We start from the raw sequence: 10772 nt of genomic DNA, 5'->3' as shown, positions 1-10772 counted from the left end.
AATTAAGCAAACTAGACTTGCCTAAGGTGTTATGATAATAATGACACAACAACAAACAATGAATCCGTTTTTGAGCATCTTCCCTGTGTTAAGTATTTTAGGTAGGTAATTTTTTATCTCTACAACATTACTGTAAATCACTGGTTTTCTCCCCTGTCACAACTGGCAAAATTAGGATCTGAAAGCTTGCAGCTGGGAAAGGGAAGACTCAAGATTAGCATTCAGGGCTGACACCAAAGTTCATCTTCCTGCCTGTATACTATATACTGTTTCTAGAATCCCCTTAACTCTCAAACTCTATGACTCGGAGCAGCTTGAAACTTTTTCACCTGCAGTAAACAGAAAGCTTTTCCTTCACGTAAAATGATGTAAATAGTGGTAAATGCTATGAATACAACCGAAGCCAATTGTGGGGATACTGGGTTAGAGATGCTGTTCAAACCTCATCCCATTCAGAACCTCTGACTATTGATAGGAAAGGGAAAGTGGAAGAGAGAGGTTTTGCCTGATCTTTGAGGCATACACCTGTGTGGAGAAAGGGGGCAGAAATGCCTGGTTTTCTGTTAAGAGGTAGGGCCATGGGAGGAAGCTGCTGCCCACTCCTCAAACTGTGCAAGTCCTCCTGATTCAGGGCAGTTCTACAGGCTCTTGTCTCTGCTTATCTGGAACTCTCTGCTCCTTGTGAACACCCACCATCACCTTTGACTGGAAATTCCTATTCATCCTTTGGATCCACAGTTCAAGTGTCACTTCCTCCAAGAAGCCTCCTCTGGTTCTCCACCACTCCCACCCCTACCCTAAAACAAAATATTTTCACATCTTCTTTTGTTGTGTTTATGGTAGTTTGTAACTAAATAATAATTTTGAGTAATTGTTTAGCACCTACCTCCCCTTTGTCAGCTCCATCAGGGCAGGAACCAGATCTTTCTGATCTACCTCCATATCCCCATCACCTAACACAGTACCAACCACATAGAAGGGCCTCAACATTTTATTTGCCTGGGTGAAAGTCTTACAATGAAGAGACCAAACTTAACCCTTCCATTTTTTCTTTCTTTCTCAGGAAACAGAGGAAAGGGAACCTCTGCCACTCCAGTGCAGCCTGACATTCCTGAGATGCCTCAAGGCACAACTGAACATATGGTATGCACCTGGGTATGTGGAGCTTGAGGAAGAGCTTCACTCATCTTTCACCTTCTATTCTCTGATGCTGGGTGGGGTCTCCTTTCTGTTTTTGTTGTTGTTGTTGTTCTTTTATTTATTTAATGATTGGACCTGAGCTAATATCTGTTGCCAATTTTTTGTTCTTCTCCCAAAAGTCCCCTAGTACATAGTTTTATATTCTACTTGTAGGTCCTTCTGCTTCTGCTATGTGGATGCTGCTTCAGCATGGCTTGATGAGATCCATTCCCAGGATCTGAACTGGTGAAGCCCTGGGCTGCTGAAGCAGAGCATGTGAACTTAACCATTCAGCCACAGGGCTAACCCCCCCTTCTTGGTTTTTGATTTCCACGCACCACCGTGATGTCAGACTCTCTTTGACTTTGAGAGTCTTCTCTGGCAGAGAAGGGAGGTAGAAACCTCTTCAAGTGTGGGGTGGTTCCTGCCTTAACTGATATCGCTGCAGAAACCTCTCTCCACCACCTGGTGATGGGCTTGGCACCTGTCGCAAGAAGTTGGACCTGTAGCATGTGCACTGGTTCTGAAGCCTGTGACCAATCCTCCCACTGCCATCAAAATAAAGGGTGGTTCTGAGACCTATTTCAACCTTTTTTTAAGATTTTATTTTTTTCCTTTTTCTCCTCAAAGCCCCCCGGTACATAGTTGTATATTTTACTTGTGAGTCCTTCTAGATGCGGCATGTGGGATGCTGCCTCAGCATGGTTTGATGAGCAGTGCCATGTCCGCGCCCAGGGTTCGAACCAACGAAACACTGGGCCGCCTGCAGCGGAGCGCACAAACTTAACCACTAGGCCACGGGGCCAGCCCCTTATTTCAACATCTTAAATTCAGCTTCCAGAGACTGAGGGCAACCTTTTCCCCAGACACCACATTTTAAAATGTAATGGGCTCTTTGATTTTGCAAACAAAATCTGGCAAGCAGTTAAATTACATTTTAATATTCCCAGCACTTTGCCAGGAAAAGATGCAGACAGAATTGAAAAGCATCCTGAGTTTCTCTGTCGTTGTTTTTATTTAAATGCCCAGATTAGACCATAATTCATCTCAAAATGGCAGGAGGCCTCTTCATGCACTTCACACTTCAAAATATTTTAGAAAATCATGTCAATTTTGGCAAGCTTCTTGCCATGCCAGAAACAACAGCAAATGCTTTTCTCCTTGAGTATCATCTATTGTGAATAAGATTATAAAAAAGTACACCTTGCTCTTTTATTTTGCCTCTGTTTTGAGGATTTTATGGCATCTCTGCAGTAATTGATTTGTGTCACATTCCTGCATAAGGAGCATTCATTGTCCCACTTTTTAGAAAGGGGAATTGAAGCAGAGGTGTGGTAAAGCAACTATCTTATGATCCCAGAGAAAATCACTCATTCATTCACTTGTTCATTCAGTAAACATGTCTTGAGAACCAGCTATGCCCTGGTCACTAACCAGACCTTGAGGATACATAAATGACTACCTCACAGGCCAGTCTCCAGATCTCTGGTAGAAAAGAGAGTCATTCTAATAAATGATTACAACCTTCCACGATAAGTGCTGAGGTGGATAAAGGGGCCACAAAGAATCGCCCCTCAGCCAGCTTGTCTGTAAGAGAAGGCTTCCCACAAGAAGTGGAATATGAGTCGAATCTTGAAGACTGAGTAGGACCCCAACCATCCAAGGCCTGAGTGGCAAGAAGGGCTTTTAGTGCAGAGGAAGCAGCATGCACAAGGCACAAAACAGCTTCGTGTTTTCTGGTTTTATGTGGTTGGAGAAAAAGATGCATATGTGGGATTGAAAGAAGATAGGCAAGAACAAGAACTCGAACAGTCTTACATGCCAATCACGGAACGTGGACTTCCTCCTGACACAGTGGGACCAAAACAGTTTAGAGTGTGTTAGTTAGTTACTACTCACTCACTTACTTAGTTCAGCCTAATTCAGGTTCATACAAATTCCCCCTTTCCCTGTCTTTAGTGGTCAAAGAGAGTGTTGAAGTATATATCTGAAGAAATATAAAATTACTAAAATCACTTTTTCAGATCCAAGGACCTCTTTGAACTGTCTAAAGTCATCCTGCATGCAAATGTGTATTTGCCTGGGTAGATTATCTAAAGCCTTCGTTGGATTTCTCAAGTGATCTAAAGCTCTAAAAAGTATAAGAATCACTACTCTGTTTATTTTATGAAAACTTTCAGCCCTTCCCAAAGTTGATTTTATCCAAGTAGAATTCTTTTATATTAATCTCTTAAAATTTACTGGTTGCTTTTTATCCATGTGGGTACCATATCGTGTACCATTCTATTATTTCAAACAAAACAATTCTTCACATTTCCCAGAAGCAGGTTAATCCATGATTGTTAACCAACTAAAAACTGGACATCTAATCTCAATTCCTGTTCTTTAGACCTATGGGATTTTCATACTTTCTATGTGAGAAGTTTGAGACAAAGGTACTATATTGGAGAAATACAGGTAGTTGGAAAGTTGGGGGAAGCACAGATGATTTTCAAAAGTTAGAGTCATAATTCTATGGTGAGTTAGTTAACATTATTTGGATTGAAATTAAGATAAGAAACTCTACTAAATTTATTGGAAGGAGAGAGAAGCATATTATGCTACCTAAGGTTAGAAATGTAACAAGTAACAGTGAAGTAAAATCAGGGACTTGAACTTCATCATGACTTCCTATATCTTTTCTCTTCTCTCTGCTATTAGCTTCATTCTCTCTCTCTCTCTCTCTGTCTCTATCTTTCTGGGTCAGATCAGCCTTTTCTCATTTCCAGTATACAGTGTGTAAAACCTGTGAGAGTTCCTACCTCTCACACAGAATGATCTCCGTTTGTATATCCCTCTGTCTTCATCTCTCACAAATCGTTCCAAAATCACTGAACAATGAGTGCATTGGTCCCTTTGCATTAGATACCCAGTCCTGCACTGTACACGTAGATATGGCTGTTCTCTCCCTAACCATATTGCTCAGCAGGAGGGAAAATTCCTGGAAAAGTGAGGTTGTGAAGATCAAACAATAGATGCCACTCTGTACATGATAGGTGACAGAATGCCTGTCATGGCTGTCGGGACTATGTTGTCCATTATTCTAAAAACATCTCTATTTTGCAGTAGACATGAGATTAGGATACCAAACTGAGCTAGACATAACCTCTACATCTCCTTATAGTTCTGTGTCTACCATTCACTGCCTGATCTCAGTAAGTCACTTCCACTCTCTGGGCCTCATCTTCCTTAGTTAAATTAACAGGACAGACAGAACTAGAAGTTTTTTATGGTCCACTACAAGGAGCCCATGAGCCTAAGACAATGTCACTATTCTTCCAGTCACTCTTTGTCAAGAACCTCAGTCTCACTGTCCAGAGGTTTTCCCATGGAGAAGTGATAAGCAATTCCTGAAGCCCCTCCTTCATGGATCCCACTAGTATAGAACATCAAGAAAAGTCTCAGCCAGTTACAAAAGCCTTTTCTGTGTGCAAATCAGAAATGCAAACTGATTAAATTCATGATTTCACCCTTCTCTTAAAAAAATGGAAAGCTTTCAACACAGTAATTTACATCCTGGAAGGCTTCACAGATGTAGCCCTATAGCACTCAGGACTTGAAACTCATCCTCCAAGCTTTACAAAGCCGGACATTACAATAAATCTCGCTACTTGTACGGCCTCATCTTTGGCCAAGAGACTGGAGAAGATCTAGGTGGTGAATGTGTTGCCAGTGAGATAGTTGTGTTGTTTTGGTAGAAAACTCTAGAAGAGGATCTGCCCCCAGAAAATCCTACTGCTGAGACTTCAGCCCCCAAAGATCCCCCAAGCTCTTTGAAAATCAGGCCAGTCTCAAGGCCTTTCCTGAACTCAGTGATGAAGAATGAGTTTGAAGAACAGGAGACATGGATCAAAAGGTTCAGGAAGCTAGAAGATGCCCTATACTTGTGTGATCTGAATAATGCAGGTGAAGTGTGAAGCTTAAAGCTAATATACTTCTGTTTGTGTTTTAGTCTGAAAGTGGAGATCTCATTTTCTTTCACTTGTTAACAAATACAATTTGTATATAACCCACGTGCCTGGCACTGTGCTGGGCACAGTCAGGGAATACAAAGATGGATCAGATGTGTAACCTCCACCAGGTTGCTTAAAGTTTCTCTGTGTCTCTGGAGGAATCCACTTCACCACCTGGGTCTAACCCACAGTCCAATCTTGCAATTCCCCTGATTGACATTTTCAGTATGCTTGCTAATAGACTGAACTCCAAACATCTTAGCAAAGCAAAACCTGATCCTTGTTTACCTGACCAGTGTCTTCTCCTTCAGTCGCTATTCTCTCAGCATACCCTATCCTGTCAGAGTCAACAACGTGCCTTCCTCAAATGTGATTTCTCCTGTGGCCATGCCCTCCATCTGAGCTGTCCACCTCTCCTTTACCTAGCTCACCCCCTCCCAACTCCCCGTCTTGTCCAACTGGCTAATTAATGCCTAAACATATTTTACATTGGAACTCCACTCCACTCCTCTGAGACTCCACAGACAGATCTAGGCCAACCTTTATCTGATCACTTAGAGTTCATTAACATCCAGTATCATATTTAATATATTGTATTTTTTCATTTGAGGGCTTATTACTATCTCACCAGTAGTGTATATTCTCTCTTTATCCCCAGCATCTTGTGCAATTCTGTTCAACACTTTTTTTGAGGCAATAATAAATAAATGTACATAAATAACTAAATCCAAGATGGGAGGTGATAAATGCCATCAGGGTGTGCTACGTGGGCATTCAGAGAAAGGAGGTTCCTTCTCATAAGGTGATCAGGAAGTCTCTGGTAATATGGGACTGATCATTAGAGATCAAGGGCAGTTTATATACAAAGGAATGAAATAGACCGCCCTCTCTGGCAAAGGTGCAGGTTAGCCAAGCAAAGTGTTATGTATGAAGCTCAAGGCAAGGAGTTTGCCTTGTATAAAATGTAAGGACTATTAAGAAGAACATCAAATGATAGAGGATGGGACAAGATCCAGGAGGATCTTAGATGCCAGATCCGGAGATGAAGATTTCATTCAAAGATAGTGAGTAGTAGTGAGGGTTTCTAAGCAGGGGAGTGGTATGATCAAGTTGTACTCCAGAAAGTTGGTGTTTCTGTGCAGAATGAAGGAGAAATTGAAAGCAGGAAAAGGAGGAAGGAGGCTATCGGAGTGTCCAATTGAGAGAGAATGTAATCCCGAACCAGGTCAGAGGCCTGCAGAAGGGAGGAGCACATACAAAAGTACATGGGCTGAAATTGTACTTAATCACACGCTGTGGTTCGTGAAGACTCAGTGTCCCCTATGTGGCTCTGGAAACACAAAACTTGTAGAAACAGAGATAAGAGTGGTGGTTTTCAGGGGACACAGGGAGATGTTTAAAGGGTACAAACTCTCAGTTTTCAGATGAATAAGTTCTGAGGATCTAGTGTACAGCATGGTGAGGCTAGTTAACAATACTGTATTTTGTACTCAAAAGTTGCTATGAGAATAGAGCTTTAGTCTTCTCATCATAACAATGATAACAACAACAAAATGGTAATTATGTGAGGTAAAGGATGTGTTAACTAACCTCATTATGGTAGAAATTTTACAACATATACATGTATCGAATCACATTGTACACGTTAAACTGACACAATGTTATATGTCGATTACATCTCATTTAAAAAGGAGTTAATGTGCATATTGGTACACTCTAGAAGTAATCATATAACAGTAGCAATGCTTGTCTTTTCATTCTCTCTGTTTTTGTTTCATTTTGATTTTCAATTTCCAAAGCAACTTAATTCTAGACCACATGACGTATAACTGCCTTAGAATACCCAAGGACTTCTAATAATTATATCAAAGAGAGGGGAAGATAAAAATTTCAAAAGGACAATTCATCTAGCTGAATTAGAAAATCATTTATTAAGCATCTGCTATGAGCCCAGACTGTGCTAGAGTCTGGATCAGGAGGAAACCCAGAAAGGATGAAACATGTCCTCTGACCCTAGGGAGATTTTATGTAAGATACAAAGACTGGCAATAATTCAACACCAGCAGAATTTAAAAAAAAAAAAACAGCATGTAATACAGTGTTATAATTGAAGATACAATGAGAGTTCAAAAGTCCAAAGGAAAGAGAGAAGAGACGAAAAGAAGCTCATCACCTAGTGTGAGCTGGGTACTTAGGGAGGGTTCCATGGAAGAGAAAGCTGGAGCTGAGCCTTGAGGAGAGGTAGACTTTGGATACCTGGGTTGGAATTCCAAGTTCGAAACCATCTTCTGTAAAGGTTAGAGGACGCGAATGAGTGTGATGGGGAAGAGAGTGAGCAAGACAGGACTGGACTTCATGTTGGATCAGACAGTGAAGTTGAGACCCTTCTGTGAATCCTGAGGGGTAGGATGGGCCCTAATTCTCTACCCAGCGTCCACCAAAGGCTCAACCAGAGGACACAATGAAAGCTGAGATGGATAATACAGGGAAGATACTAGAAAAAAGGAGATCAAAAGCTTATTGAAATAATCATGAGCCTAGCTATTAATAGCAGGACTATGAGGCTGACGATTGTGTTACAAACAAAAATGAAATAAAAAAGAAGTTGAGTGGAGAGAAAAGACACTTCCAAAGAAACAAATGCTGAGTTGCAATGATGACAGATGACAGATCATAAACTCAGTTGCTAAGAGACTCCCCAAAGACTAGGGGACTGTCCTAAGGAAAAACAGAGTTTTGTTGACTTTGAAGGCAGATTCCAGCTCATATGAAATGCCTTTTTCTCATCGCCTCTTCAATATTTATGCCTGTTTTCTCTGTTTCAATGAAATTTGTTAGTTCCTCAACACCCAAGGAATGTGTCAGTGAGATCTAGGAACATCTATAACTATCTTTAATGATGAAAGAGGATAACTGAGGTCAATTTGTTGGTTTATTAACCACAGTATTTAGCAGACCACCACGGCCCTATTCTAGACACTGAGCAGATGATACCTACTGTGCCCACTGATGAATCACTGTTCTTTATTATATGAGAGGAAATATGTAGGCCAGGGCGTTCATCATCCAGGAGGCTGAAGGCAGACCATCCATCATCAAATTAGTGTTTCTTGGAAACTACTCTGTGCTTATTCTCTAATGGAGATTGTCAAGAAAATACCCTTGAGGGGAAGGAATAAGCAATGACTATGAGTAACTGACCATGTTTTCTAAAAGAAGAGTGGTTGGGATAAATGTTTGGGGGAATAGTAGTTTTGCAATTTTCCCAGTGAACTAAAAGCTAGATAGAAAATGGTTTAGAATTCAAAGAGGCAGAATGCAAGGAGAGCCCTCAAGGACATTCTCTGCATGGGTCTGGACTTTACATACACTGCATCACTAACTCCTCACATCGACCATATGCTGAAGGGATTAGTGTGTCTTTGAGCCAAGCTCAAAATGATAAAATAACAACCCGTGGAAAGTTGAACCATAACTTAAAACCAGTTCTATTGGTCCCACTATCCCAAACTCCCACGACATACCAGGAAGAGCATGAAGTTTTGCTTGTTGTTTTGTTGGTTTGTTTATTTGTTCATTTTACCAGAAGATTCAAGTCCAGACTTCACTAATTGCTGAGTCCTGAGAGCCAGTCACTTATATTCACTGAGCCTGTTTCCTCATCTATAAAATAGGACTGATAATATGAAAACATACCTCCCAAATCTGAGAAAGTGTCCAATGAGATTTGAAAATTCTTTGTAAACTGTAAAATGAAGTCCATATTAAAGAGGTTCTTCTTATCGTTACCCCCCAAGTGGGCTTGTCTTCTCACCTCAAGATATGTCAGTAGTCAGGAGGCAAGGTGGTAGGAGAGAAAGGACTTCATTGCAGCTTGCCAGTGTAGGAGAGGAAGACATTTCCTCTTCCCAAATGTGGGTTCGTCTGGCCGGAGAACGAATTAAATTCACATGAGAGAGAATAGCAAGAGAAAATTAAACAAAGCTTTATGAGGAACCATGGCCCAGGGCCTTTCTTCCCAAAGGAAGAAAGGGCACCGAAGAAGTGGGGTGCACAGAGTGGTTATATAGCCCCAAACAGGGTGTTTCACATATGATTGAAAGTTCCTCCCACTATAGTCACAAGATTGCCCTGTCAGCACAGCGCTTGATGGACACAGCAGATAGGTCTGCTATCTCAGTGAACGCCGAGGGGTGGCAGGTGTGTTGCCTTGGGCTGGGGGGTCACAGATGAGCGCCGCAATCGGTTCCCAGCCTAAAGAAAGATGCTTAATCTTTAAGGAGATTCCAACGTTGGGAGGAGGAGCGAAGTCAATTACAGGAGGTTACCAGAGAAGCACAATAAAATGCAGATTTAAGTCCTTGCCTTTGGCATTGATTAAGAGTTTCTAGAGAGAAGGTCATCTCCTTTCTTCTTCCTGGTACAGAGAGGGAGGCAGCTTTTACAGATAGAGATTTACCTTACAAATGTAAACGTGTCCTAACAAGGGCAAGTTCCATTCCTCTGAGCCTCCTTCCCTGCCCCAGTTTATCAAAAGCAATCAGCCTCAAATAATCCTGATGCCAAAGAGACATATCCTGGGGTGACCAATTTCAGGTCCCTACACCAGCAAGAGAGAAGATGGCTGACTCATGTCTGAAAGAACCATCTTTCAGAACGAAGATTGCAGGCCAGTTATGTATCCAGGGCCAGTCTCCAGGTTGGGGAGGTGGCTGGTCTCTGGGTGGGGCAGGCATCTGGTCTCAGCTCTTGATAGTCCTTTGTTTTACTGGAAATGCATCAGAGAATGGAGCAACTGCCCTATACCCTGTCCTTTCAGTTGTCATTGAGGATAGCTATCAGCATAGTCTCTCTGCCTGGGGGTCATGGCATTCCTAAGGAACTCAAAAGAACAAAGTTATCATCTTAAAGCAGCTGGGAGGGGCCACAAAATCTACAGAACAGGTCTGGGCTAGTTAGTCAGACCTTATTTAAAGTTATAATATGGTTTCTTTTTTACAATATGGGTTCCCTTATGTCAACCTTGTTTTGAGCTGCTATCAATTGCCCTCTGTCAGTTATACGCCCCGCATAATCATATGCTGGTGTAGGGAATAGGGCCATCGTGTTCAATCTGGCTACTTCCTGCCAAATCAAGGCAATGTGAGAGGACCATGGCATGGAAGTTACCCTCTTCTTAAAATGGGCCAAGAGAACTTTCTGATCTACCTCCATATCCCCATCACCTAACACAGTGCCAACCACATAGAAGGGCCTCAACATTTTATTTGCCTGGGTGAAAGTCTTACAATGAAGAGACCAAACTTAACCCTTCCATTTTTTCTTTCTTTCTCAGGAAACAGAGGAAAGGGAACCTCTGCCACTCCAGTGCAGCCTGACATTCCTGAGATGCCTCAAGGCACAACTGAACATATGGTATGCACCTGGGTATGTGGAGCTTGAGGAAGAGCTTCACTCATCTTTCACCTTCTATTCTCTGATGCCGGGTGGGGTCCTACTTTCTGTTTTTTCTGTTGTTGTTCTTTTATTTATTTCATGATTGGCCCTGAGCTAATATCTGTTCCTCGCAGCGGAACAAACAGCACACGGAGCTCCTGTCCT

The sequence above is a fragment of the Equus przewalskii genome, chromosome 11, assembly GCF_037783145.1.
Source record: "Equus przewalskii isolate Varuska chromosome 11, EquPr2, whole genome shotgun sequence".
Classification (NCBI taxonomy): Eukaryota; Metazoa; Chordata; class Mammalia; order Perissodactyla; family Equidae; genus Equus; species Equus przewalskii.
This window is presented reverse-complemented; position numbering follows the sequence as displayed.